Source organism: Macaca nemestrina, chromosome 19 (assembly GCF_043159975.1).
Source record: "Macaca nemestrina isolate mMacNem1 chromosome 19, mMacNem.hap1, whole genome shotgun sequence".
Classification (NCBI taxonomy): Eukaryota; Metazoa; Chordata; class Mammalia; order Primates; family Cercopithecidae; genus Macaca; species Macaca nemestrina.
In genome coordinates, this window is record NC_092143.1 from 64,945,043 (window position 1) to 64,972,908 (window position 27,866).

Sequence of the window (27,866 nt, forward strand, 5' to 3'; positions counted from 1 at the left end):
GGGGAAGTAGACATGTGCAAAGGGAGCCAAAACCTAAGGGATGTCTTGGTTATAAAACAACCTGCTCTCCCTAGAACTAATCCATTCCCTTCAGAACTAATTCAATCTTACTGGAGCTAGAACCAACTTATTGTCATGAGAATAGCACCAAGTCTTTCATGAAGGATCTGCCCCCATGACCCAAACACCTCCCACTATGCCCCATTTCCCAACACTGCCACACTGGGGATCAAATGTCAATATGAATTTTGGTGGGGACAAGCAAATCATATCCAAACCACAGCATTTACTCACACAGCTAATATTTCTATTGCTTTTTATACCTTTGTATAAACACAGTTTTTCATTCAGTACCAATTTCCTTCTGCCTACAGAAATCCTTTTTATTTCTCTATAAATTATTTCAACTCTTGTATGTCCACAAACATCTTTATTTAACCTTATTTTTGAAAGATATGTTTGCTGGATATAAAATTCTAGGTTGACAGGTTGTTTTCTTTCAGTACTATAGAGTTGTTACTCAAAGGTCTTTTACATGTATTGTTTCCAACAAGAAATCCTGTCATCTTTAATTTTGTTCTGCAGTATAAAACATGTCTTTTGTTCCTCTGGCTGTTTTCAAGATTTTCCTTTTAGTGCCAGTTTTGAGGAATTTGATTGTGATGTACATTGATATAGTTTTCTTCAGATTTTCTGTGGTTGAGGTTTCTTGAGCTTCTTAGATCTCTGAACTTAAGGTTTTCACCAAAAGTATGAAATTTTCAACTATTATTTTTCAAATTTTTAAATCTTTATCTCCTCTTTTCAAGTACTCCAATTACAAACTATAGGGCTGCTTAAAGGTATCTGATAGCTCACTAATTCTCTTTTCTTTTTTTATAGCTTTTCTCTGTGTTTTTGTTTTGGATAATTTCTATTGCTGTGCCTTAAATTTCACTAATCTTTGTCTAATCTGATATTAATCATATCCCATAAAATTTTTTGTCCCAAATATTCTAGTTTTTATCTCTAACAGTTTAATTTAGGTCTTTTTTGTATTTTCCATGTCTCTACTTAACTTTTTGACCATACAGAATATAGTTATAACTCTTTAAAATATCCTTGTCTGCTAATTCTCACCTCTGAGTAATTTCTGTTTAAGTTAAGTTGATTTATTTACTTTTCTCATTATTGGTCTTGCTTTCCTGCCTTTTTACATACCTTGTAATCTTTGATTGAATACCAGACTTTGTTAATTTTCTCCTGGTTTATGTTGGGTGTTTTTATATTCCTAGAATTTTTCTCAGGCTTTATACCAGGATACAGTTAAATTACTTGGAGACAGTTTGATCATTTTGGTTCTTGTTTTTATGATTTATTGGGAAGATTTTTGCATCTACTCAATGCGCTAAAAATTATAACTTTTTCCAGTTTAGTTGGTAGGAACGGGCACTGTTCCCAGCCTTGTGTAAGTGTCAGGCACTATCCCCTCTAATCCTTTCTAACCCAGGTTCTTTCCCTGCCTTGAGTAATTATGACATATGCATGTACTCATCAGAAATTGCTGAATACCCAATGGGGAGCCTCAGCACATGTTCAGCATTCTGTCTTTGAACTGCATGCACCTCTCTGGTTCTTTGTCTTGAGAGCTCTAGACACCTTGTTCATGAATTCTCATATTCGTCCTTTAAACTCAAAGAGTCTTCTGGGCTCTATTGCAGTTTTCTCTCCTTGTGTTACAACCTGGGAACTCAAGTTGGTAAACTGGGACAGTCACATGGCTTGCCTTGCTTGTTTACTGTCTCTCAGAAATTACTGTCCTCCTTTTCCTGCTGTTCAGTGTCATGCAAACTGTAGTTAATTCTATTTTGTTTTAATTTGTTTGTCTGGTTGGTTGGTTTTGGCAAGAGAATAAATTTGGTCCCAGTTATTCCATCTTGATCAGAAGCAAAAGTCTCTTCTCAACATAGATTCATTTTGACTGGTTTAGAACATTGCATAAATTGAATAGTGTCTGTCTTCTTTTGCTTAATCATATGCTTATGAAATTCATCCATGTTGTTGCATGTAGTAGCAGTTCATTCATTCTTGTTGTTGTGTGGTTTTCTCTTATGTTGATGTACCACATACATTTATCTGTTTTACTCCAGCTACACCTTTAGATTGTTTCCATTTTGGATCTGTTATAAACAGTATTACAATAAATATATTTTGGTGAACATGTGCATGCATGTCTTTCTGGTAGGTATACAACTAGAAGTGGAATTTCTGGGTGATGGGATAGGCATATGCTTCACTTTGGTTTATACTGATTGCTGAAGAGTTTTCCAAAATAGTTATGCAAATTACATTCCTCCATCAGTGTATGAGAGTTTCTTTTCATCTATACCCCCACTAACGCTTGGCATTGTTCACTTTTTCATCTTAGCTATACTGATGAAGTGTGTACAATATAGACTTTTTATTTTCCTCATGACTAATGAAGGATTGAGTAGCTTTTCAATTTTTTTTGGTCTTTTCATAATCCTCTTTTATGAAGATCCTCTTCAAATTCTTTGCCATTTTTCTGAGAGATTGACATTACCTTATTGATATATGGGAGTTGTTTATATATTCTTTTGTCAGCTACATGTATTGCAATATCTTCTTCTTATTGGTAAATTTTCCTTCTATTAATGGTGTCTTTGGATAATAAAATTCTCAATTTTAATGTAGTCGACTTTACTAGATTTTTCCCTTATTGCTAGTTCTTTTATACCCTTGTTTGAGAAAGTGTTGCCTAATCCAAGTTTATGAAGATATTACCCTATGTTTTCTTCTAAAAGCTTTATCATTTACCTATCTCAGGTACTTCTACAATCTATCCAAAATCAATTTTTGTTTGTGAAGTGGGAGTCAAGATAGAAATGACTACTTGGTCAAGCATAATTAATTGAAAAGACTATCTCTTTTGAGCTAGAACTTTTTGAGCATTGATTATGCTTCAGTCACTAGGCAAGTTGATATTTCATTTTATCTTCACAAAATCCCTATAAGTGTTTCCCCATTTTATATATTGGAAAAGTTACAATTAAATGAGTTAAATTAATTTCTATAGCCCATGGCTAGTCAGGTGTAAATTTGGGTTTTGAGCTTAGGTCTTGACTCCAACCTTGCCTAAGGTTATCTTAAGTCAGTGTCAGCAAAAAGGACACTTTTATAGTTTCATAGTGAAAAACCAAGCTTGCAAAGGGGTTGGAAACCACTGGGAATGTGGGAGTGAAGAGGGGTTGACCCTAGAAAAGAACAGGGCCTTGAATAGTGTCTTGCATATAGCAAGACTCAGTGACAGTTTACTGAATTGTAAAAGTTATCCACTTTTAAATAACTGCAAAGGTTTGTTATCTACACTCGTGGGGCACTTATAACTTTTATGTATAAAACTTAGTGATTTGTTCCTTGTCTAATTGCCTATGGCAGTGGTTTTCAAAGTGTGGTTCTTCAGATCAATAATCTACCTAAAACTTGTTAGAAATGCAAATTATTGTCCCCTTCCAAAGACTTAATAAATCAGAAATTCTGAAGATGGGACTATATTAGGCCATTCTTGCATTGCTATAAAGAAATACTTGAGGTGGGCTAATTTATAAAGAAAAGAGATTTAATTGACCCATGGTTCTGCAGGCTATACATGAAGCTGGCATCTGCTCGGCTTCTGGGGAGGCCTCAGTGAGCTTTTTTTTCACGGCAAAAGGCAAAGAGGGAGCAGGCATGTCACATGGCAGAAGCAGGAACGAGAGAGAGAGTTGGGGGAGAAATAACACACACTTAACCAGATCTCATGAGAACTCACTGTGGCAAGGGCAGCACCAAGGCTTGAGGGGATCCACCCCTCTGACCCAAATTCCTCTCAACAGGCCCCGTCTCCCACATTGGGGATCACATTTTAACATGAGATTTGGTGGGGACATACATTCAAACTATCAGGGACCCAGAAAACTGCTTTAATAAGTTCTGCAGGTCATTTTGATGTCCACTAAATTTGAAACACACCGGTCTAGGGCCTATACTTTCTCCAAACATACTCTCTACAGAGGGTTCCCCTAACCTACCATGCTTGGTTATACCACCAGTGATTGCTTATTGACAGTGCCTCTTCCTAGACGCCCACTGTGATTCTTAGCCTGGCTAATATTTGCACAGAGGTCAGATCCTCCCTCTCCTTACACAGATGGTCACACACTTAGAGGTCTGGATTCAGTCCCTCAGTCCTTCTTCTTGTCACATCACTTAGTAATTGTCTATCTGCTTGTCCATATCTGCCACAAAACTATGAGGAGCTTAAGGCAAGGGCAGTTGAATTCCCAGAGAGTGGCATATAATTTTTTGAGTATATGAATTTTATTCCATTTTATCTTTGAAGAACTATCATGTGGAAAAGGAATGACTTAATATTTGAATAAATGAATAAATACTTGAAGGACCATCATGGGGAATCATGAAACAAGGTACAGTGAATGGAGACTTGAAGGAGGGTGGGAACACAGAGATACCTGTTGCATGAAATGTTGAAGAAAAGACTGGAAAACCTTAACTGTATAACCCCTCATCCCCATCCCTTCTAAATTGTGAGCTCCTTGAAGCCAGCAATAGTATCCCATTCACTGTGTATCCCCCGTCCCTAGTAAGGTCTGGAACGGTGTCTGACACACAATGAATTTACTGTAAGTGAATGGCTGAATGAACCAAAAGTTTCCTTTGTGACATAGGGTGAGTTTTGTTGCTACTGTTTTGTTTGCTTGACTGTTTTTGCTAGAGAAACAGCTCAGTTCTAGATCACCCAACTGGCAAAGTTTGAGTATTCTTAGGGGCACTTGCAAAGCAGAGGCAAAAAAAAAAAAAAAAAAGTAAGAGGAGTTTAGCTTTGATAAATTTATCCAGAATTTTGTAATCAGAACTGTTTTAAGAAACTATTTTAACTACAACGTACATACGTGTTTCATATTTTATAGTTTCTTCCCTTCTTAATTACGTGTGGATGAAGAGACAAAGTAGAAAGTGGATCACTGTAATCTTTTCAGTGTTGAGGGACTCAGAATTCAGCCTCTGGGCAGAGGCTAGATCATGGGTCTTTTTAACTCTGTGGAGGATTTTGTACTTTATCTTAAAGGCAGCTGTAAGCCATTAAATGACGTTAAGGAGGGAAAATAACATAATAGATTTGCTTTTCTAAAGGTCATTCTGACTGCTGTGTGGAGGATTTACTGGGAAGTAGGAAGGGGAGGATGGGAGACTGGAATACAGAAGACTGGTTAGAGGAAATATTGCAACTGATCGGGGGACTGATAGGAACTTCAGCTAGGGCAATGATGGCATGGAGGAAAATGGACTGGATTCAACTTAGTAAGTTGACTCAACCCACTAAATTTGCTGACAAAGATAGGGGACTTGTCAGAAATGATTACAGTTAGTTTTCAATTTAATAGCAATAATTAAATTGTCAGGCCTCCGCTTCTACTGGATGTGTGAGGTTATGTAATGGAAGTCTTTGTTAACTACAAAGCACTGTACACATGCAAAGTGGGATAATTACCCACAGAAATCATACCTCCAAAGTCCATGTGCCAGAGGCAAGCTCTGAGGGTTGGAAAATGAGTTCATGTTTATTGGCGATCAACAGCAGGATTGCACATGTATTCCTGAACAATGCACTTACTGTTCATTCTCAAGTGCTCATTACAATGAAAATTAGTAACACTTGAATGATTGATGTGGCTCTGTTCTGAATATGCCACTTAGCAAATACTTGCTGCAGCTAAGTCAATCAAGAATTCACACATTGATGGATGCTAGACATGAGTGGCTATTTTTTGTGAATGGAATGAAGATGGTACCTCACCTCACCCTGAAGAGTAAGCGTCATGTCTACATGGGTTAAGCAAGATTTTTTTTGTAACTTGGTATTTAGGTGTGAAGGACTTTGTCTGGTTATGCATATTTACGTTTTTGGCCTTGTAAAAAGAAACCATTGGCTCTTTCTTACCAATATCTTTTTAAGTCAAAAGCCTTTATTTAACATGGAAAATTTAGCCTGTAAGCAATTCTAATTTCCCAATCTACTTCTTAACTTGAGAAACTAGAAAAAAAAATGCAATAATCCAACTCTGCTATTAGGGAATGTGAGTATAAGAAAAAGGGAGCCTCCTGTGGCTCCATCAACATCACAGAACTCTCCTTACATATTTAATGATCATTTCTATATAGATGATATTGATCAGCATTTTGAAAAAAAACCGAACAAGTGAAAAAAGTACATATGTTCCTTAAGATCACTTCATTTTTACATATTCTTTCTGCACTGGGATTTAGGACATAGCATATTTAGGCTTCGTTTTGGCCGATGGGTTGCTAGGAAATAATCCCATAGCCTCTTTCATACCTCTTTGCTCATTTTCTGCCCTTGGTAAAATATTCATTATGAACTCTTATAAATTATGAAACCTTTTTTTTCCCCAAGAAAAGTGTGGACTTTCTTTTTTAACAGATTTAGCACTGATAGGACTGCTTGCCTTAGGCAGCACTACCGGTAATTGAATCTGCATGCTGAAGTGGTAAACCCTAAGAATTTTTAGAGGAAGGAAACCTGACATATAAAATGGAGTAAAGGCAAGCTGATGGAGAAGGGAAAATTCAGTGTTGGGCAACTTCCTGACTCCAGTGTGTGAATTATTGAATAATTGAATGTTATAGCATGTACTGAACATTAATTCTGTCAAAGTTTCCAGAGTAAAGAATAAATCCGTAGTCTAATCTCTCTCATCCTGCAATTTATGTTTGGTACATAATCATTGCCATTATTACCCTCATTCATGAGTCAATTTTATTACGCAGTTGGATTAAGCACTAGTTTCTTACAGTCAACAAGAAGTATCGTGAATCTGTTATACTTCTAGGCACTAGGGATTGTAATAACTTATTACATTTGCCTCTTCCCTTAAAGGAGCTCATAGTCTTCTTTGGAAGGAAGACAAGTAAATACGTAACCACAACAAAGCATCCTAACTCTATAGCGAAGGGTTATATAGAAGCATAGAGGAGACACACCTAAGCTTAACAGGTAGCTTAACAAGCTACCTAGAGTGGGTAGGGAAACAGAGAAGGCTTCCTGGAGGAAGGAGTATCCGTCCTGTCTTAACGTAGTCTTGATGGACTCTGGGATATAGCTTGAAAGCGATGAAAGTAGATCCAAGTTCTTTAAAAGCAATTGGAAAATACATGTCAAAAGTCATTAAAAAATATTGAAGTTTTAGAATTGAATTTCTAGAATTTCTCCTTTATGAATCTTAAGTTTAAAAACAATCTGAAACAGAGAAAAATACATTTAAAAATGTTAATTGTAGTGTAGTAACGATATGGAAACCAGCAATTGAGGTATTTTTAAGGAAATTATAGTTTATCAACTCAAGGGTCTAGAAGGCAGACACACATGATTTTTGCTAAGAATTTATCATAGGAATTGGTAGTCTATTCCACAAATATTTCTTGAGCAGTTTACGCCAAGCACTGATCTGGTCTCTGTGTATAAAAAGTTAAATAGACACGGCTCCTACTCAAAGGAGCTCTTGGTAAAATGAGAAATATAGACAATTAAATTAACTCTTAGAAGAAGAAGAGAGATGGATTCTAGTGGCAGAAACATGTCATTAGAATGCAGATGACGCTTTTGTAAGTCAAATCAGCAAAACATGGGGAGCTACCAAAGGACGATGGGGCAGAACATGAGTTTTGAATGATAAGAGGGGAGAAAAAAAATTGAAATAAAGGAAATTTCTTATTTTACATTATGTGGGAAACAAAAGCAGACTATAACATTGGATATGCAGATATGCAGTGTGTCCACAACTATATAAAACCAAATATAGTTTTTTTTCCATATATGCATAGAAAAAAAGAAAGTGAAGAAATAAACTAATGTTAATAGTGATTGTCTTATGGGTGATGTTTTTCTTCTCCTTTTTGGCCTTCCCCAAATATTCTATTATAAGCATTATTATTTGTAAAATGAAAGAAAGATGCAAAGGGTTGCCAGCAGGAAGATAAAAGGCACAAAGTGTTCACATTTTAGAAGAGAACTATTTATGGTCAAACTCTCACAACAAAATAGGATGGGCATATTTCCAAAAGGCAATAGCACAGGGTAACATGCTCAAGGATGAAAGACCCTTCTATGCCCTGACATACTTGCCACAATCTTAAAAAAAAAAGAAAAGAAAAGCCAGCAAACAACAAAAACCACAGATATAGGCCATGTCACATAAGTCACCTAGAAAATTCTTATTGGCTAAGGTCTTGACTCTCCCTTGGGTTTGTCCCTTTGTAGGGAACCTACTTTGCTCAGTTCTGAGCCAGGCACCAAGTCTGCCATTTCCTCAATGCATTAGTGCCTTGAATTTGCATAACACTTTGAAATTTATGAGGCATTTTCATAACATTTACTTTCATTATATTTTCTCCACAGCCCTGTGAGGTAGGTAGGACCGATATTATTTTTTCTCATTTTACAGTTGAAGAGACTAAGACTTAGATGAAGTTTCTTCCCTCTGGTTACAAGGCTGATAAGTGTTAGAAGCAACACTGGAAGTCAGATGTTTTTCTGAACATATGTTTATTCCTCTGCATCACAAAACTCACGTGATAGACACTTCTGTCTTTGCTAACAAAAACAGACGAATATTTGTGAGAACAGGAGAGATGTCTTATTTTTCATCTAAGTGGGTTCAAGTGGCTAGGAAAGTTCTAGAACACGAGAGATTCTCCATACATTCGTGGGGGGTGGCAATAAATGTAAGGATTATTAATACTCTGATTTAAAACTTAATAAACATACAAGTCCTAAATAAAGCATCTAAATAGATATTGTCATTGTCCTTAGGAATCTACTCTGAAGAGCAGCACACGCACGCGCGCGCACACACACACACACACACACACACACATCAGAAAAAGAGAAAAGAAACGGGTTAGTTGAGAAGAGTAAAAAGAAAAATTTTGAGACAAAGAGATTTCTAATTACAGAAAATAAAACAATTTGTTATGAATTTCTGTTTTATTCCAAAAAATATATATATTTTCCACTTTAAACAAAATTTTACATTGGGAGAAAAAAAAACACAGGAAAAGAGCAAGTATCTTTGAGAATCATCAAAGCATGTCTTATTTCTTACACATGCACATACCTGCTCTCTTTCTGCCTGCATCTAAAAAGCGGACTCATTTAGCATTCACTGATGAACATAAGAGTGTTTCTGTACTCCTGCTGAGCCCATGAAGTTTTTTTTTAACTTATTAAGGTGGTGCACGCATCATGCCCTAGTGACTTGGGCTATATATGCCCTTTGAAAAATCTCTAATGACATGTTGGACACCCTGCATATAAATGTCACCACTTGGAATGAAAGTCAGACTTTTGCTCATGGGAATGTTCTCTGCCTGGCCTCAGTGTAATATCCCTGATCTAATGAAAGCAAATGGTTCTCAGTAACTCCCTCCTAAGTGTAATAATGCATATTGTTTTTCGGATGCTTATAATATGGCGTTGGTAAATAGCTTAGCAATACACATAGGAACAATTATACTAATGGATAAGGAAAGAAAATTAAATTGCTATCTGTATAGCCCTAGACCTTTTAGATTATTTTCAAAACTCATCACTGCAACAATGATTTCTCCCATATTATTTTTAACTAGCATGGCAGACTTGGCTTCCTACATGTATGGAAGGTATCTTTAAATCCATATTACTTTTTTCTTTTTTTTTTTTTTTTTTACAAATGACCTTTGGAAATGATTTCCAATAACTGCAGCCAACTTTAAGCTCAAGGCTTGGTAGTGAAAGGTCACTCTACATTTAGACTAAATGCGGATAGATTTGTACTCCCTGCAGCAGGCTATTGCTTTAGGACTTGCTATTGTATTTGACCCAATCTTCTTTCTAACCCAAGCATTTAGACAGCTTCCATCTGGGTTTTGTTTAAACTTTTTTTTTTTAGCTTCAGTACAAATTAAAAGGCTTTATATATTGGCAAGTAACTTTTTTTTCTTTAGAGATGCATATTTTTCTTAGAAATCTAAGACTATAGAATAGAGTATGCATGCTGAACTTCTCTTAAGAATGACTCCATGAATTTTGCACGAAGGATGCTCCCAGTCGATAAAAGGGCCTGGCAAGGCATATGAGACTGCTCAGATCCCTCATCTCTCACTCATGTTTTTCCTTCAAATAACATCTTTCCTTATAAAAGAGGAAGAAACAAAATGAAAAACGCTTGGACTAGGCAGCTATACATAAGCACTTCGTAAGATTGCCTGAAGAAGAATGCAAGGAGATGGATTTTTTTTCCCTTCTACTAAACTCTGAGGACCTTCAGATCACAATTGTCACTGTGATGGCCTTCTCAGAAGCAAAGCAGCCCCCTGTCCCCAGCTTTCTTTCCTCACTGTGGCCTGATGGCTTCCCGTATTCATGTGACTTTGTCACATCATGCAGTCTTTACAAATGAGTCACAGGAATGCTTTCCTTCCCTTCCACAGTAGAGAAGGACTTGAAAAGCATTCAAGAGACTTAGTCTCTCTCCATGTCTGAGTAGGCTTCAAAAATGCTGAAGATCAGAGTCAAAGAAGGCAATGGCTCCCTCACCTCTTCCCTCCTGGATCCCTGTCTGGCCCAGCTAGAAAGCAAAATCGCTTCCTAATGCTGGGCAGGCAGGGACTGGAAAGGACTCTGGACTGGGTGTCAGGAAACCTGACTTCACATTCAGGTTCTGTCAGTTACCAGTTATGTGGCCTATGGCTAAATCACTTCTCCACTAGGCTTGATCTTTTATCTGAACAGAATGAGTTAAAAGAATTATCTCTGTAAATTCAGTGAAACAATATCCAGCTTTGGCCACAGCTCCTTTTTCTAAATGAGTGTCTTCATATCAGATTCCTCAGGGAGAGAGTCAGATTACTGCAAGTGTATCTGATTCCGATTTCAAAGAAGGTTCTGGAATGACTCCATTTGCCCTAAGAATGCACCAGAATATAATGATTTCTTACATTCAGGTAGCATTTTAAAAATTCTAAGTAGCTTTTGCTGATCCCACTTATTTAGTCCCCCTGTTGAGCACAGATTTGGAGTACATTGTTGGAGCCCCTCCAATGTGCTTTGCTGCTAACAGGCTGGCACTCCCACCCATGAGAAGATTGCTCGGGTGCACTGGGTCCTCCTTGTTCTCCTGGTTCCTCCCATGGTGGGGGACACCTCCTGCTGACTGGCCAATAACAGAAGTATGTGGGAATACAAAAGGCCAACTCCTTTGCCCCAAGGTGAATAAATTCTGAGATGTAATTTATGCTCTGCAGTGCCCCTCCCTCAAAAATCAGGCTGAACTATAGCAAAGATATAGAAACAACCCAAGTGTCCATCAATGAATAAGATAAAGAAAATGTTTTATATATATATATATACACACACACACACACACATTATATATATATATATATATATATATACACACACATATATATACACACATATGTATATGCACATTGGAATACTATTCAGCCATTAAAAAGAATAAAATTAGGTCCTTTGAAGCAATGTGAATGAAACTGAATGCCATTATCTTAAACAAGTCAGACGCAGAGTGTGGAATGATGGACAATGGAGACTCGGAGTGGTGGGGCAGTGGGAGAGGGCAGACGATGAGGTATTGTGTAAGGAGTACACTGCACATTATTTGGGTGATGTATACCCTAAAATCCCTGACATCACTACTGCACAATGTCTGCATGGAACAAAATTATATTTGTATGCCATACATTTATACAAGTAAAAAGAAAAGTCAGGCTGAGTGTGGGCTCCTTCCCATTCCCTGTGTCTCTTCCCCCCACCCTCTGGCTTCTCCTGGAAGCACTTGTTCACTACATCACTTGCAACTGAAATCTTGGCTCAGAAGAACCTTATCTAATAAAACAGTAGATTTAAACAACAAAGTAAGGGTGGCAGGACACAGTAGGTGTGTTATCAAAAGACCCATGTTTGCACTTCTGCCACATAACAGCTCTCGGGCCTGGAGCAAGGTGCCCAGAGCCCCAAGCTTCTCTTTCCTCATTTGTGAAATGAAAATAAGTATGCCTGGGTTGGGCACAGTGGTTCACGCCTGTAATCCCAACACTTTGGAAGGCCGAGGCAGGTGGATCATTTGAGGTCAGAGTTCAAGACCAGCCTGGCCAACATGGTGAAACCTTGTCCCTACTAAAAATACAAAAAATTTAGCCAGGCGTGGTGGCACATGCCTGTAATCCCAGCTCCTAGGGAGGCTGAGGCAGGAGAATCGTCTCAGCTTGGGATGCGGAGGTTGCAGTGAGCCGAGATTGGGCCGCTGCACTCCAATCTGGGTGACAGAATGAGACCCTGTCTCAAATAAAATAAAATAAGAAATAAAGAAAAAAATAATAATAATAAGTATGCCCGCTCTGCCTACTATATGGTTGTTGGGAGGACCAGAGGAGACCATGGATGATGGAAGTATTTGAAATCTGTCAGGCACCATGCAAACATAAGGAAACTAATTTTTAAATTGGAAACAAAATTATAAGCTAAAGCTAAAGTCACTGATAGGGTTTCAGAAGAAATCAATTCAACAGCAGTTATAAAATACAGAAAACATACTTCACATCTTATTCTCCTCTTCCCTCTTCCTTTCCCACATTTTTCATACTTCCATCATCCAAAATGTTTGCTGTTCTTTTCAGGACTCCACCTGTGTTGGAACACTGATAGTGACTAAAGAAAGTGTTGGCTGGGCGCGGTGGCTCACGCCTGTAATCCCAGTACTTTGGGAGGCTGAGGCGGGCGGATCACAAGGTCAGAAGATTGAGACCATCCTGGCTAACATGGTGAAACCCCGTCTCTACTAAAAACACAAAAAAATTAGCTGGGCGTGGTGGTGGGCACCTGTAGTCCCAGCTACTCGGGAGGCAGGAGAATGGTGTGAACCTGGGAGGTGGAGCTTGTGGTGAGCCGAGATTGCACCACTGCACTCCAGCCTGGGCGACAGAGCGAGACTCCGTCTCAAAAAAAAAAAATGAAGTGTTGCATTCGCCTCTTTGGTTACTCACAGTTTTTCACCTGGTTAACGATCTTTGCCGTGCCTGCCTGTGTCCACTGTCCACTCCTAAAGACTGCTTTTCATCTTATTAGTCCCTTATTTCTTTCATTTCAAATTGCATTGGATCTTAAAACTTCAGGAAGGAAATAGGCGTCTCCTTGAGTTGTTATAGTCATAGTTCAAATGCCATACTTCAGATTGTGTGAGGCTGCCATAAATTGATGGAACGCGGTAAAATAGAGTTACCAAAATGTATGGCCCAGATGGTGGCTTGATTAAAAACATCTCAGTGTGTCCAAAATATCATGGCAGGCATGCACAATTTTTTTTCCATGAAGGCCCTACAAGATTCACGATAACATTTATTTTTAATGAGGATCTAATTAGAGAGCTCAGCATGAGAGTCTGAACACATGAGCAGTCAGTATCGTTTGGTGCAATAAAATATTCCTTGAGCCCGTGGACACCAGGGATAAAAGGAAGACTAGCACATAGCCCCTGGTGGGGGAAACAGATACAAAAACCAGGTCATTAGAATATGATAAGGGCCCAGCATGCTCAGAGTGATGGCACCCATTTGGGGGCTCAAAAAACTCTTTCCCATTTAAAGGGGTGTCCAGTCTTTTGATTTCCTTGGGCCACATTGGAAGAAAAAGAACTACCTTGAGCCACACATACAATACACTAACATTAACAATAGCAGGTGAGCTTTTAAAAATTGCAAAAAAAAAAACAATCTCATGTTTTAAGAAAGTTTACAAATTTGTGTTGGGCCACATTCAACGCCATTCTGGGCTGCACGCTGCCTGCAGGCCGTAGGTTGGACAAGCTTGATCTAAAGCAACATCTTCTCCAGTTTTTCTGAGACTACTTGAACCCGGGGCCTTCTATGCACTGTTCCGCACCTTCGCCTCCTTGACGCCTTCTCATCCCTTGGGACTCTTGACTCATGCATTTTTTCATACACACATTTGTTGTGTGCCTAATTCTGCCAGGTACTACTCTAGACACTAGAATTTCCACATAGAAAGACACGACCAATCCCAGCAGTCTGATTATAGAGCTTACGTTCTAGCAGTAAGAAATAGACCACTGAAAAGGAATTAGGTAAACTATAGGACTGCAGACTGCAGAAACCACCATGAAAGAAGTACGTGGAGTTGTGAGACGAACAATAAACAGGAGAGGCTTCCTTGAGGTCAGGGAAAGCCTGTCCAACAGGAGACATTTGAACTAAGACATGAAAAAAGGAGAGAACATGTTCTAGGTAAAGGGAATGTCCGTGAGGCTGGAAGAATTTGTTGTAATCAAGTGACCAAAAGGAGGCCAGTGTAGCTGGCTTCCTTAAATGAGGAGTTGGGTGCCAGGGGGTGAAGCCAAAGGGTGAAGCTCCGCCGTCTTCTGGGTCGTGGGAAGAAACTAGATTTCATTGTTAGTGCCATGCAGCGTTTGAAGCCAAAACCACATTTAAAACACACCCTCGAAAGGAAATCTGGTATCAAAAGCCATGGCAAGGAAAAGCGCCATCTCCAGGTGAGCCGCCCTCAGCTCTCAGCCGGATCACTGACTTGCTCGCCGCCTCCCCCTGCCTCCATCTTTACCCTCCCAGAGTCCATTGGCAACACAGATCCTTTATCAGGTTAGTGCAATCGTGTTATTTTTCTGCCTCAAATTCTGACACGGCTCCTTGTACCATTCGCAGGAAAACCTGGAATCCCCAAGGCCTCACGCCCCAAACTCTGTCGGTCCCCATCTGCCCCACCACACTGGCTTCCTTGCTGCCTAACACGGCCATGCTCTCTCCCCCTGTAGGGCTTTTGCGCTGCTGCTCCCTCTGCCTGGAACCCTTTCTCCCAGGATAGCTGCATGACTGACTCTGTCACCTCTTCAATTCCTTGCTCAATGTCACCATCTATTTTTTCTTCCTTTTTTTTTAGTTTTTATTTTTATTTATTTATTTTTTGGAGTTGGAGTCTTGCTCTGTCGCCCAGCCTGGAGTGCAGTGGTGCGATCTTGGCTCACTGCAAGCTCCGCCTCCCAGGTTCAAGTGATTCTCCTGCCTCAGCCTCCCGAGTAGCTGGAACTACAGGCCCGTGCCACCACGCCTGGTTAATTTTTGTGGTTTTGGTGCAGATGGGGTCTCGCCATGTTGGCCAGGCTGGTCTGGAACTGCTGACCTCAAGTGATCCACCCGCCTCGGCCTCCCAAAGTGCTGGGCTTGCAGACGTGAGCCACGGCGTCTGGCCCAATGTAACCATCTTAATGAACACCCGATTCCCCTACACACCCCTGCCACACCTCCACCACAGCCTCCGCATCCTGCTCTGCTTTTTTTCCCCCATAATACTTGTCATCTTCTAACATCTTCTACCATTTGCTTATCGTGTCTATTTCTTACTGTCTGGGACCCCTTGAGAGTCTGGAATAAGCTCCACCAGGCAGAAATCTTTTGTCTGTGGGGAGTCGTGGGAGCTATCCATAGTCATGGGCGCTCTGTCTTTCCAGGTCTAGTGTAGGAGTGGATTTCCCTGGCCCCCTGAGTTGGGCGTGGCTGTGTGACTTGCTTTGGCCAATAGAAAGCGAGCAGAAGGGATGCGTGGTGCTGCTGCTGCGGGCAGATCTCTTCGCAGCCAGCGCATCTGCCACGTCCCTTCCTCTCTCTGACACAGCATCTGCACCTTTTTAAATGGCGGCTGCTCCACTGGGCTCGCTCCCTGAGTGATTAATTCGAACATTATTCCCCTGGCAGCCATTAAAGGACACAGAGCACGATAAAGGAATAAACCTTTCCTTTTAACCCACTGTGACTTGGCAATTGTTTGTTACTGCAACACACCCTAGTCTATTCCGACTATGTCTCATTTGTTCAGGGATGCCTCCTGAGTACTGACGACAATGCCAGGTGCACAGCATATGCTCCACAAGTTTGTTGAGTGAATTTCTCTGTCTTTACTCTTAAATTTTTACACAGCATATTTTAAATTTAAATGCACTAAAGTTGTCACCAATATCTGGACACAAGCCTTATTCCATTGAGTGTTCTATGACTGACATGGTCAACAATCAACATTAAGTACTTACTATACAAGTTAGGTCTTTCTTAGGGCCCCAGAGGAATAAGCCACTGTGTCTACCTTAAGATAGTTTGCAATCTAGTTGCAGAAACAGAATATGTGTTCAAAATCATCTGCTCCACTGTGTAGTAGTGGGTGATATCTCCTAAAACTGTCCTGAGAGTTCAGGGGTGGAAGCCGCTAATGACGATGAGGCTGGTGAGAGAAGGGGATAGGAGGCTACCTGAGCTGGGCCTTGAGGACATAGTCAAGCAAAAATAGAGCTGGGAAAAGAGGATTTCTGCCAGAAGGAACAACATTCAATCACACACAAGCAGGAATAGATCTTGAAACATTAGACGGTAACATATACCACGATGGGTAGAGGCCAGATTTCTTCGATTGCAGTGATGGATGTCTATGTGCTGGCTCCATGACTTTAGACGAGTCAGGTAACTTCTCCATGCTTCAGTTTCCTTATTTATAAGGTGGCAATTATGGTGATACCTACCTCAGCCAGGCACAGTGGCTCACACCTATCATCCCAGGACTTTGAGAGGCCGAGGCAGGAAGATCACCTGGACCCAGAAGCTCAAGACCCGCCTGGGCAACATGGTGAAACCCCATCTCTACAAAAAATATAAAATTAGCTGGGTGTGGTGGCGCATGCCTGTAGTCCCAGCTATTTGGGAGGCTGAGGCAGAGAATCGTTTTAGCCCCAGAGACAGAGGTTGCAGTGAGCCGAGATTGTGCCACTGCACTCCAGCCTGGCTGACAGTGAGACCCTGTATCAATAATTAATAATAATAATAATAATAATACCTACTTTAAAGGGTTGTTGTGTAGATTAAATGAATCAATACATACAGCGTTTAGAATTGTACCTGGCAGATAGGAAGCATTCATTTGGAAAGAAGAGTTGAGAATTGAGCAGATCTCAGATTTTGCAAGATCTTGAATCTGAAATAAAGCAGTCTAATGTCATTCTATAAGCAAAAGTATTTTCCATTTTCAGTTTAAAGATTTTTATCAGAAATCTGTATTTTAGAAGCTTCACATCACAGCAAGGTGGTCTGAGTTGAAAGTGGGAGACACTGGAGGCAGAGACACTGGTTTAGAGGCAGACATGATAATCTCACTTGTAGGCCATTTTAAGCACACACCATGGTAATGGCCAAGGAAGAAACATGCCGGAGACACCCTGGAGAAGGTGCTCTGGACCTACCAATGGGTCATGTGGGAAAGGAAACAAAGAAGCAAATGGTCCCAAAATTTCAGGATCTGGATGACTAAGAAATATAATGATAACACTGACCAAAATGGTGAAGATCAGAGGGGAACAGATTTTAAGTGAAAGACAACAAATTCTATTTTAGACACTAAAGTATCAAGGTCAAGCTATTTAGAAAGAAATTAGATATGATAAACTAAGCTTAACTTAAGGCTACGGTCGAATGTCACTCAGAAAACCTTCCCCAAATAACTTATCTAAAATACCTCCCTCTTCCCTCACTCTCTAGCTCATCACCCTAATTTATTTTCTTCATTTCACTTCATGTCACAATAAGACCGTACACATTTGTTTATTTGGTACTTATTTGTACGGCCCCTCCCCAGCCCTCTAATGTAAACTCAGCAAGAACAGGAACCTTTTCTTTCTTATTCATTGTTGCATCCGCAGAGCCCAGGAGAGTGCCTGGCCCAGTCGGCTTTCAATAACTATATTGTGGAATAAACTCATCTTTATCTGGGAGCTTAATTGCCAAATATATACTCAAAACCCAAGGTCACCTTCAATCTGTATGCAGACTTCTATCCTTTTATTATTAGGGCTTCATACACACACACACACACACACACAGAGAGAGAGAGGATCAAGGAAGACTAGCTAGTAAAGAATATTAAAATATAAGGCTGCATAAATTCAAATGAGAATGGTCAGTGGAACAGAGTGAATATAGAGAGACTTGAACCCATGTGAGGATTTTGCGTAAGTGGTAATCAGTAGAAGAAAGATATATGTTTCAATCAATATTGTGAGCAAAACTCACCAGCCATCTGGAAGAAAAACATATCTCGATCCTTTCCTCAAGCGTTACACCAAAATAAATTTCAAATGTGTCAAATTTTTAACCATTAGGTAAGAAATCATCAAAAGAAAATTATAAAAGTCATAGAAGAAAATAGCTCATTTTTAAAAAACAGCTGTGGATTGAGAAACGTCTTTCTAAGAACAGTATGAAATGCATGCACCATAGTAGAATATTTAATAAATATACACATATTAAAGATATCCCCATACATGCAAAAAAAACTTTCATGACTTCAAAAGACAGCAGAGTTAAAAATTATTTAGAATTTGGCCCACAAATATGTAATTTCTTCAATGTGCAACAAAACTATTATAAATAAAAAGTAGACGTGGAAAATGGACAAGCTATAGTAAATAAACACCAATGATTAGTAAACATAAAGGCATCGACCTCACTCACAAGTTTTTTAAACATTGGTTAAAACCATGAGATAGCAATGCCAACGATTTCAAAGTCTGACAATGCTAAAGGCTAGGGGATGTGGGTGAAATAACAAACCCTCATATATCATTGGTGGGAGTGTAAATGTATTACCTTTTTATGGTCATTTAGCAATAACAGCCAAAAATTAAAATTTCCATGCTGTATTAGTCAGAGTTCTCTGAAGGGATAGAATTAATGGGATGGATGTGTATATGAAGGAAAGTTCATTAGAAGAATTGACTCACATGATCACAAGGTGAAGTCCCACAATAGGCCGTCTGCAAGGCGAGGAGCCAGGAAGCTATTCCCAAAGTCCCCAAACCTCAAAAGTAGGGAAGCTGATAGTGCAGCCTTCAGTCTGTGGCCGAAGGTCCGAGAGCCCCTGGCAAATCACTGGTGCAAGTCCAAGAGTTCAAAGCTGAAGAACTTGGAGTCTGATGTTTGAGGCATCCAGTATAGGAGAAAGATGGAGGCCAGTAAACTTAGTCAGTCCAGTCTTTCCACCTTCTTCTGCCTGCTTTTATTCTGGCCACACTGGCAGCTGATTAGATTGTGCCCACCAAGATTAAGGATGGGTCTGTGTTTCCCAATCCACCTACTCAAATGTTAATCTCCTTTGGCAACCCCCTCACAGACACACCCAGAAACAATAATACTTTGCATCCTTCAATCCAATCAAATTGACGCAATATTAGCCATCACACACACCTTTTGGCCACGTAATTTCACTTCTAAGAATTTAACCTATAGAATATACTCACACGAGTACACAAAGATTACAAGAAAGTTCATTGACAAGTTGCTTGTCAACACATACAATAGTTACCTGCCCCCAGAATTATAGGACTTCTATTCAGTAGAATACAATGCAGTTGTTGAAAACAGTGAGATAGATCTATAGGGACCAACAAAAAGATGTTTACAACATACTGTTAAACAAAAGCAAAAAACAGAAGTAGCTGAAGAGCATCTACAACATGGTCCTGCATGTGTAAAAAGCAAAAAGACAAATACAAAAATCCTTGTATATGCAATAAAAACTTTCAGAATGTTAGATAAGCAGTCTCTTATATAAGCAGCTTCCTATATAGCATTCAGAAAGCTTTCATTGCATATACAAAGATTTTTATATTTGTCTTCTTGCTTTTAAAGACATAGGGGGTGTGACTAAGGGTGAAGTGACCCCTTTGATTTTCACCTTATACTCTCTCAATATTAGAAATTGTTTATGATGAATATGATTACTGTTCGGATTTCACAAAAGGAAGAGTAAAGCCCTCAGTGTTTCAGTCACATGCTCCTTTTGACCCATCCCCCAAAAAGCGTATCTGTAGTGTCTGCCTGATTATTCCTGAGTCTGAAATGACAAGTCCTCAGGCCAGCCCAAGGTATCTACCAACTGAAACATTAGGAAATCATGTCAATTTCCAGAATCTTCTGAAACTCTGCAGGAGGTTTTTTTTGTTTGTTTATTTTTTTTTTAAGAAAGTAACAATTAAGTCTTATTTTCTTATCTCCAGTAATCATCAAAAACTTAGCCAGGGACAACCAGAAATCCTAAAATGATGCATGTGCCTTAAAATACCCAACTTTCCTTCCCTTGTTCAGTTGATAACAACTTGGGATCCTCTCCACCACTGCCAGGGGAGATAGGAAGCTGAAAGAATGACTGGCAAGACTGTGTCATGACAGGAAGGTCTGTGGCCAATCCATCGGAAGGCCAAACAATTCTAAACAGCTACGTCACAGGTATACGTACATGTGCACACATGAACATGTGTGTGGTGAGAGAGAGAGATTCCAAGTCAATATCATCGTTTCATCAAAGATGTTTAAATCCAGAAGTACTATATGTATTATTTATATTCATGCCTTGTTTCAAAATCATTTAAGGCAAAGAGATGACATTTTTAAAATCCCCAAAGATCTAGATTATTATTCTTGCAACTTAAAATGAGTGTATATTTCTGCTTTGGGGTCTAAGACACCAATAACATATTTTTAAGGCTTTAACTCACTTTTGCTGTGCCTGATCTTTTCCAAGAATTTAAAAGAGATTTCTTTAGAAAAATGGAAGAATATTTTCAATTGTATTTGGTCCTTGATTTTTTACAAGAGCTGTTATATAAAGCATAGTTTGTATGGTGTCCCACCTTTTTAACACATCAGAAAAAATATTAAAAATTGTCAAGATTGGATTTTCCTAACTTACCCTTTTTACACTAAATGATCCATTGAGTCTATCATTTGGAATTGCCAGACACTTTAGAAAGAAATAAAAACAATTAGTTGAGAAAAATAAAAGCAGCATTATGAATAAACTATGTACTTTTTGCCAAACTGTATAACATTAGGCAAAGGAACTGAGGCATGGATCATATTATGTCAATTCTGTTTTAATTGTCAATCTCATCTCACTGGATGGTAGTCAGGGTTCCAGAGAGTTCGTTTCCTCGGTGTCTACTTCTGTGACACCCTTTCTTGTCCTCCTATGAGATGTTTTCTTCCTGAGTCCCTCACTAGGCCTACCAGTTGACCATGAGGCTCTGATCCCTGTGAGTTTATTCAGCATCTGATGCTACTAATATCAGATCTTCTTACTGTTAACTCTACAGATGATTTTTGCTGTTGCTGCAGGAGTGAAGAGGAGAGTGAACATGTGTTAAGCTCTTCTAGATACATGGCACACGTTATTCATTTAGTCTTCATAGCAACACCATGCAGTAAATTTTTTTATTATCACATCTCTCTGATTTGCAATCAGTGGCTTAGAGATGTTAAATAAGTTGCCCAGTGTTGCTCAGCTAATGGTGTTGGAGATCAGACTTGAACTCAGGTCCGTGAATTCCAAAACCCATGCTATAGGCCAGGTCAAACTAAAGGGCAAGCCGGATGGCCTGCTGCCCAGGAGTGCTAATCTATAAAAAGCACAGGACATTACTGGAGTAAATCAGTAATGTGTTGTCAGTTCACTGAGGTTCTCATACACAAATCTTCACATAGTTAGAAACTGATTGCACTGCTACGGAGCTACACTGCTCCTGCAAGTGGAAATAACACTGCCACCAGCACCAGTACTTGCTACCTCAGTTGAGTATTTTTATGAAACACATTGCAGGCTGCACAGTGCAGCTGCAGACCACGACCCGCCAAGCCAGGGGACACTCACATGAGTCTCATAATCCATTCACAGTCAGCTCAAATTCTAAACCCAAATAATGCTGGTCCAATGCTTGTAACTGGGAATGCATTCATTTGTAAATAGTTTTCATAATAGCTTCCCAAGAATTTCTTCACTTTGGACAACTACAATTAATGAAGAAATCATGATTCTGGACATTAAAGAAGAGAGGAAAGCGTCTTATTTTCTATCAGGAGAACCCACTCCTGATGTTTAACGTGGGTTCTTTTCTATTTCCTAAGTGTCTCGGCTAGGTTGAGAAATAAAGGGAAAGAGCACAAGAGAGAGAAATTTAAAGCTGGGTGTCGGCAGGATCCATGATGTTCCCTGAGCCGTAAAACCAGCAAGTTTTTATTAGCGATTTTCAAAAGGGGACAGAGTGCACGAATAGGGTGTGGGTCACAGATATCACATACTTCACAAGGTAATAAAATATCACAAAGCAAATGGAGGCAGGGCGAGATCACAGGACCACTGGATGAGGTGAAATTAAAATTGCTAATGAATTTTCGGGGCACACATTGTCTTTGATAACATCTTATCAGGAAACAGGGTTTGAGAGCAGATAACCTGTCTGACCAAAATTTATTAGGCAGGAATTTTCCTCCACCTAATATGCCTGGGAGTGCTACAGGAGACCTGGGCATATTTCATCCCTTCGGCTTCAACCATAAAAGACGGGACACCTTAAAAGGGGCCGTCTGTAGGCCTACCTTCAGGGCGCATTCTCTTTCCCAGGGATGTTGCTTGCTGAGAAAAAGAATTCAGCGATATTTCTCCTATTTGCTTATGAAAGAGGAGAAATATAGCTCTGTTCCATCCGGCTCGCCGGCGGCCAGTTCAAAGTTACCTCTCTTGTTCCCTGAACATCGCTGTTATCCTGTTCTTTTTTAAAGATGCCCAGATTTCATATTGTTCAAACACACATGCTCTACAAACAATTTGTGCAGTTGATACAATCATAGGGTCCTGAGGCAACATTCATCCTCCTCAGTTTACGAAGAAGATGACGGGATTAAGAGATTAAAGTAAAGACAAGCATAGGAAAACACAAGGGTATTGATTGGGGAAGTGATAAGTGTCCATGAAATCTTCACAATTTATGTTCGGAGATTACGGTAAAGACAGGTATAAGAAATTATAAAAGTATTAATTTGGGGAAGTAATAAATGTCCATGAAATCTTCACAGTTTATGTTCTTCTGCCGAGGCTTCAGCTGGTCCCTCCGTTCGGGGTCCCCGACTTCCCGCAACAATTTTCTAGTCTAAGGCTCCTGCCATCACCCTCTGGCCTTCCTTCTGACTGCCAGGCAGAAAGACCTCCCATCTTCCCTCCTTTCCCTGTGAATTTGTCTCTCATGTCACCTCTTCCTGTCTTGGTTGCTTTGTGCTGTCTTCTTCCGCTCTACTCTGAAACACAGGGTCAGTCCTGCACATTTCCTTTAGCCTTGTTCTGGAAGGGCACAGCTCAAAGCTCCTCCTTCTCCAAGAGAGAGTTTTCTATCCTTTCCAACGTCACAGCATATGTGGAAGGAGGTGGTATTTGTGTAGCACACACAGTGGACAAGACTGTTCTGCTGGGAGTGGGAGGGCAATGAGCTTAGAGATTTGGGCTCCAGGTCCTGACTGGTAGACTCAGGAGCCAGGGCGCCAATACCGTGGCACGCCTGTTGACTGCCCACAGTCTGCTGCCTGAGAAGCTCTGCCCTGAAGAACACTAGAGCTTCCATAACAGTAAGCTGGGCCTATGTCTGATTTTCTGACTTATTGTAAATACATCAAGAAAAATAAAACAGCAGATATAATTAATGTGCACTAAATGGGAAATAGGAATTTGAAGTCTAAAATGAAAATATTTGTTTCTGGAGAGGAAAAAAAAAAAAAAAAGACAGATGGGTGTTTTAGAGTGAGCATACATTTCATGTAACCCGTACCTTGTTAAGGTTGTTAACTGAGAATTATGAGCTGCCTCTGAAAACATCCATAAAGTATTACACTAATTTCTTAGTGACTAAGTTAGATATGAGCAGTAAAATAAAGTAAATTATATGGATTTCTATTTGGTCTCCAATTTTAATAAAGCTTTAGAACTTTGATAAATGTTGTCTAACTTGTGTTAGCCACATCAGGGTTCTGCTTCTATTTTTTATTTTAAATGTCTATGGTTTCCCTTTAAATTAATCAAAAACATTCTTCTTATAAAACTATAAGAAGAACTATTTGCTTCCCTGGCTACAAATATTTAGATTACATAATCACTTTTGCTTTCTTTCTTAAAGTTGTGGTAAGTGAAAAAGATAATGCGTATAAAAATAGTGACTATATTTATTGAGCACTTACTATGTGACCTGCACTGCTCTAAGTATGAAACGTGCATGATATCATTTAGTCCTCATGAAAACCTCATGAGGTAGGGATTGTCTCTGATAATCTCTACTTTAGAAGACTAAATCAAGGTTTACAGATGCTAAGGAAATTGCCTGAAGTCACATGGCTACTAAAAAATGAAGAATTAGTACTGGAACCCAGTCTCACTGACACCCAAGTTTGTGCTCTTACTCACTATGTTCTACTGCTACAAAATATTCTTTGAGTTGAAATAGATGTTTTCATTTGGAGAGACAGTGAAATAATTGCTTCCTTTTATTTTTTATTTTTTTATTTTTTAATTCTACTTAAAAACACAAGCTGGAATCTGCACTGCCCAGCACCCTAGGGCTCTGTGAAGTTTTTCCATTTGAACAGATGGGGGAGCTTGTAGGCAGCTAATCTTTTCATTCTTTGTGTTCTTAAAAACAGACCCAACGGCTCAGTCATAAGTACCAGCATTAACGTTTGTGATTAGTCCTGGTGATGACTTACCAGGACACAGAGTTTAGGAGGTTGGAGATCCTGCCAAGCTTAGCTGAAAGTGCGCACCTGGAAGAAAAGGTGCAAAAGTAACCCACGGTTCCAGGAAATGGCAGAGGAGTGAGTTCTTCACGTCATGTTTTGGAAATATGAGATTTATCAAATGTTGAATAGAAGGCACTTTGCGACAGTGGAAAGAACTCTATGTTGAGAGGCAGACCGACTTGGGTTCAAATACGGCCCCATGAGGGTTTTTGTTTGTTTCATTCACTCTATGCCCAGTACGGTGCCTGGTACATAATATGCCCTCAGTATTTTCTGAATGGATGACTAAACGGGTAAATTAATAACTTACTGAATCTTCAGTTTTCTCATCGAAGTAATGGATGTTTCTCAGAAAAATGTCAGCTTTAAAATTTCAAATACACAAACTTATAAAACTTTATCTGGCTTCATCCCATCTCACGAATGATTTCTAGAGGCCTTCAGTTTGTTCCACCTGACTCGTAAACACACCATCTACCATCTATCACCTACCACCTGCCAATTTTCTCCCCATTTATACCAGATACCTGTGGAGATACTTCCTGCAGCAGCCTTGGATCTCAATACCCAGGTGATAAGCAAACTACCCCAGGCGATGGTGAGGCCACCAGCCTTACTCTACCAGCTCCCAGCAGCTGCGCCTGTCCCCAGGCGAAAGGCACCAACTATCAGTAAATGTCGCAAAGGAAACGGAGGCCACATTCAGATTGAGATAAATTAAAAAAGGATTATATAGAAAGGGACTATAATGCTGAGCGCAGTGGCTCACACCTGTAATCCCAGCACTTTGGGAAGCTGAGGCGGGTGGATCACTTGAGGTCAGGAGTTCAAGACCAGCCTGGCCAGCATGGCAAAACTCCATCTCTACTAAAAATACAAAATCTAGCCGGGTGTGGTGGCAAATGCCTGTAGTCCTAGTTACTTAGGAGGCTGAGGCAGGAGAATCGCTTGAACCCTGGAGGCAGAGGTTGCAGTGAGCTGAGATCACACCACTGCACTCCAGCCTGCCAGCCTGGGCGACAGAGCAAGATTTGGTCTCAAAAAAAATTTAAAAATTTAAAAAAATAAAACAGAGACTATAATCTGGTATAGGATTAGAGGGAGCAGCAGACCACAGAACATAGTATAGTAACCCCCAGGTTAGTAACAGAGTCGTGAATACCCCAGACTGGAAGAAACAGTGGGTGTGAACAGTTATGGGAACTGGAAAGGGAAAATTCTGTAGGCTGTGTGTCTCAGTTTAAAAGCTGGAGCTTTTGGGCAGTTTTTCCTGACACCCCCAGGCCAACTTTGGCCCTCTTCCTCTGAGCGGAGACTGAACTTTGCCTTATTCCTACGGCAACTCTCACTCTGAATCTGTCCTGTGTGTCTCCCTGCCAGACTGAGAGGAGGGGCTGATTATATACCCTTTCACCTTTGCGTTTCCAGTAGCCAGCCCAAGACCAACACAAACTAGACTTTCAAACCAGGAATGAATGGTTGCATAAGCGAATGAATGAAGGAACGCCTGTCCTAATGTGCAAAAAAGAAAAGTGTATTCAAAGACTCACCCATGTTTCTTATCCAAAACAGAAACATTGTTCTCTTTAAATTGATGCAGTACATTTTCCTAATAAAAAGTTTAGAAAAGCAAGAGCCCGTCAGGCCCAGTGGCTCTCACCTATAATTCCAACACTTCAGGAGGCCAAGGCAAGAGGATCAATTGAACCCAGGAGTTTGGGAACAGCCTGGACAGTAAAGCAAGAGCTCCATCTCTACACGTTAAAAAAATTAACTGGGTGCAGTGACGCATGCCTCTAGTCCCAGCTACTTGGAGGGCTGAATTGGAGGACTGTCTGAGCCCAGGAGTTCGAGGCGGCATTGAGCTATGATTGTACCACTGCACTCCAGCCTGGGCAATGGAGCGAATTGCTGTCTCAAGGAAAAAAAAGAAAACAGATGTGCTTAAATTAAAAGTAACTATTACTCCTTTCCCACCAGGCCCTACGTGTAACAAAGTGCTAAGGTGTATCTCCTCTGCCTTCTTTACGTATAATTATATGTACTTTAAAAAACACATTAGTTATACACATTGTTCTAAAAATACAATGGAGATACTGTTCTCTAGCCTTACATACAGATTTGACCTTGTTATTTGTAATTGCTGTACAGAGTTGTGCCTTTCCATGCTGGACACTGAAAGCAGGAACCAGAAAAGAAATGATGTAGGCTCATAAGTGGGGCTTGAGCTCATCACCTCCCAGCTGCAATCCCAGGCACGTTAATATCTGTAGGCCTCATTCTTCATCATCTTCTATAGCCTTATCCCACAGAAGTGCTGGGAGAACTGAGTGAAGAACGTATCGATGTTCCTGGTATGTTGTAAGCGCTTACTGAATACTAGCCATTGCTATAATATTCTTTTATTCCCTAAACATTGTAAACGAGTAAAGGTGAGTGACAAATTAGGACAAATATTCATAAAACATCATGGGCAAAAATTATTATTACTAAGAGGAAGAGAATACTCCATTAGAAAAAAGAAGAAGGCCTGGCACGGTGGTTCATGCCTGTAATCCCAGCTACTCAAAAGGATATGGCAGGAGAATTACTGAAGCCTAGGAGTCGGAGTTCAGAGTGAGCCATGATGGCACCACTCATCTCCTGCCTGGGCAACAGAGAAAGAGCCTGTGTCTAAAAAATAAATAAATAAATAAATAAAATAAAGAAGCTGGAGATGAATAGAAGAAGAAATATCAATGCTGTGTAAACGTATTAAAATGCTCAACTTCTCAAGCTCTGTAATTTTTTAAAGTCAAAACCACAGGGTTGCATAAATAGCATGTTTCTTAAAAACTTAGCACTTTTTTGTAAAAATCAGAGTTAACAGAGTGCTGGGACACAGATATTTAGTGACATTCTTAGTATTAGACACTTCATAAAACTCTTTAATCCATCAATTCTACTTCCAGGAATTTGTGCTAAGGGTCATGGAGATCTCAGGGATATTAGGCTGGTGCAGTAGTATTCGTGGTTTGTACCAACTCTATTCATGTGGACACTCCTAACAGGGTTGTATGTGGTAAGGCCTCCTTACCCCAAAAAATACAATAAATAACTTCAACGTCTCT

At 39.8% G+C, this 27,866-nt stretch overlaps 1 protein-coding gene and 1 long non-coding RNA gene across 7 annotated transcripts in view; one reads left to right on the forward strand and one right to left on the reverse strand.

Annotated features, from left to right (window-relative positions):
• The window catches only part of LOC105465439 (carbohydrate sulfotransferase 9), a 326,845-nt gene that overhangs the window by 224,463 nt on the left and 74,516 nt on the right, over positions 1 to 27,866 (forward strand). Inside the window, exon 1 of one of the 6 annotated variants that reach the window (XM_071085513.1) lies at positions 11,531 to 27,110. The exons of the other annotated variants lie outside the window; for them this stretch is intronic. The gene's annotated coding sequence lies outside the window, so the exon portion shown is untranslated. Of the gene's footprint in view, positions 1 to 11,530; positions 27,111 to 27,866 lie in introns of those variants that run through there. 6 annotated transcript variants of the gene reach the window in all.
• Positions 1 to 27,866, reverse strand: part of LOC105465450 (uncharacterized) — a 196,068-nt gene that overhangs the window by 56,893 nt on the left and 111,309 nt on the right. The window lies entirely within an intron of this gene.